Consider the following 2,394-nt stretch of genomic DNA (forward strand, 5'->3'; position numbering starts at 1 on the left):
TTTACAGTATGTTGTACAGTATGTCACGTTTTGCATGCTTGGAATGAGTTTTAACATTTTCCAAAATGAGCAGTGCAAAACAAAGCAATGCATCCCACAATGCATTGCAACTCCAATTTCAAGTTGGACAAATGAACAGGTAGCAAAATTATGTGTGATTTTTTTCTGTGATCTATTTCTAGAAATATCTGATTTCTGTTTGTTCAGACTGGGTAAGTTGAGATTTTAAAATAAAAGCTGAATTATATAATTAATTATAATAATAATAATGAATAAAACAATGAATAAAAATAAATAAATAAATAAATAAACATTGATTTCCTTTTCATTCATAATTTAATGATTTCTGTCTGAATTGTGTATCATTGCACAAACTATATTTTAAATAATAAGTTGCAGTGCATACAATACAGTGCTGCTCAGTTTTCTTTAAGTGCTAAATTGGTTTATTTTGAATATGGCTTTTATTTTAAAATCATGTTTTACTGCCGTTGAGATCTTTTGTCTCCAATAGTGTATTATCTTTTAGCATGCACTTCGTATGTACTACTAATGTTCTGCCTAAAACAAAAACATGCACACATCCCCACATATTGTACAAAACGCTAGAATGTTGCAACACCAAAACAAAAAGCTTTTACATATGTGCATGTGCGCGCACATCCCTTTGTTTGTATAAGAGAGAGTGTGTTTATTTTTGTGTGTGTGGCCTGTGCTCCGGGTCAGCAGCTGTTTAAAATGACCCGAGTCTCAGTCTGAGCCCAGCACAACACCTGCCGCAGCTGATAGGATTTAGAGCACTGAGATGACACAGTCAGTATACATATCTGTCTGAACACTTCTTCCAGGAATTATTTTACAAATGAGAGAGATAGAAAGGCTTGAGGAGAATGGATAGTTGCACATTTAAAGCTCTACTGCACTCTAGTGGTATTCAAGGAAACAATATTAAACTGAGTGCCATATGGTTTGGATAAAGCAGTGTGAATGAAATTATTTAGTCATCATTAAATTTGTCATTTTGAGTTACTTGTAAACCTGTCATCCTAATGATTTTCTGCAACCATAACAAGCTACACATTCTACCTTGACTGCCCTTCATACAAACTTAAAGTTATAAAGCCTACAAGAATGCAAAATACAATGTAAATAAAATAATACTCGACCAATTAATCTATAACTTATTATTTCATTAGCATTATCAATTAACTTTACGTTGCTTTATATTACAATATGTTTTGTTACATATATTGCCTACATATATTACCTTTTAAAATATTCCTCACAACTAAAAACGAAAAAAATGATGTATGTGTACATACTGTACATAATGCTTAGTTAAGCATATGGTTAATACAATATATATGCTTCCAACTTTTTCTGACTTTCTCATTATTTATTGTTGTTTTGTAATGTATTCTATATTACATTTGTTTTTGCTTTTATTACATCCTGACATTCCACTTTAATTTAACAAGACTGAAGGCATTTACAGGATACAGCTATGTTGAAAATTGCAGCGCGTTTGAGCATTGAAAAGGGGTAAACAGTTTCATCATTATCGATATGGGGACGAGTCACGCTCCCCATTAAGCATCCTCCTGTGTATTATTAATGCGTTATGTACGGCTTTCAAACACTCTTTAAGAGATACGCTGCACTGGTATGAAGGTGAACAAAACAATTTATTTCAAAAGCCACTTCATTTCAAACCACTCAAAAGAAATTTCACAATGCTGTCTAGTTTCTTTTATTTCCTCATGCCTTCACGTGCTCCCATATGAATGCTTGTTTTTCTTAAAGCCTCAACCGCTCTTGAGAACTGCTGCATCACTTTGAAATAAACAGTCTTGTTTATTATACCGTGTGGCTTCCTCCACTACCATCAATTGCATTTTTATGAATTTGTGTGGAGCTATACCTAAAAACTCAAAAACATTTCAGTCTGTAATAACCAACAGCAGCACCCATCCCCAATCAGCTATGACAATGGTACCATGCAAAATGCATAGAACAAACTAGACACGTACATGTAAATGATGTACCTGGGGTCCAAAAGTCTAAGACCATGAGACAAGAAAATGGTTCCGTTTAAAATTTCTGCGTTACATGCGTTGCAAGTTAAAAGTTGAATTAAAGAAAACAATAATCAGAATTTGTTAATATTTGGTTTGTGTTATCTCATGATTTAAGAATGTTCTAAAAAGCATCTTGTGTATTCCAATGGAGACGAGGAAATCAAACCTTTTGTACAAAAATAATATGGCGAATGTTACAAATTTGCTTATTTGACAACTGACTTTTTTACTTTTTTGTTAAAATTTAACCATTTTAATTTTAACCAATTTAATCATAAACCAAATACACACACACACACACAACACACACACACAC

Source organism: Triplophysa rosa, linkage group LG18 (assembly GCF_024868665.1).
Source record: "Triplophysa rosa linkage group LG18, Trosa_1v2, whole genome shotgun sequence".
Taxonomy (NCBI): domain Eukaryota; kingdom Metazoa; phylum Chordata; class Actinopteri; order Cypriniformes; family Nemacheilidae; genus Triplophysa; species Triplophysa rosa.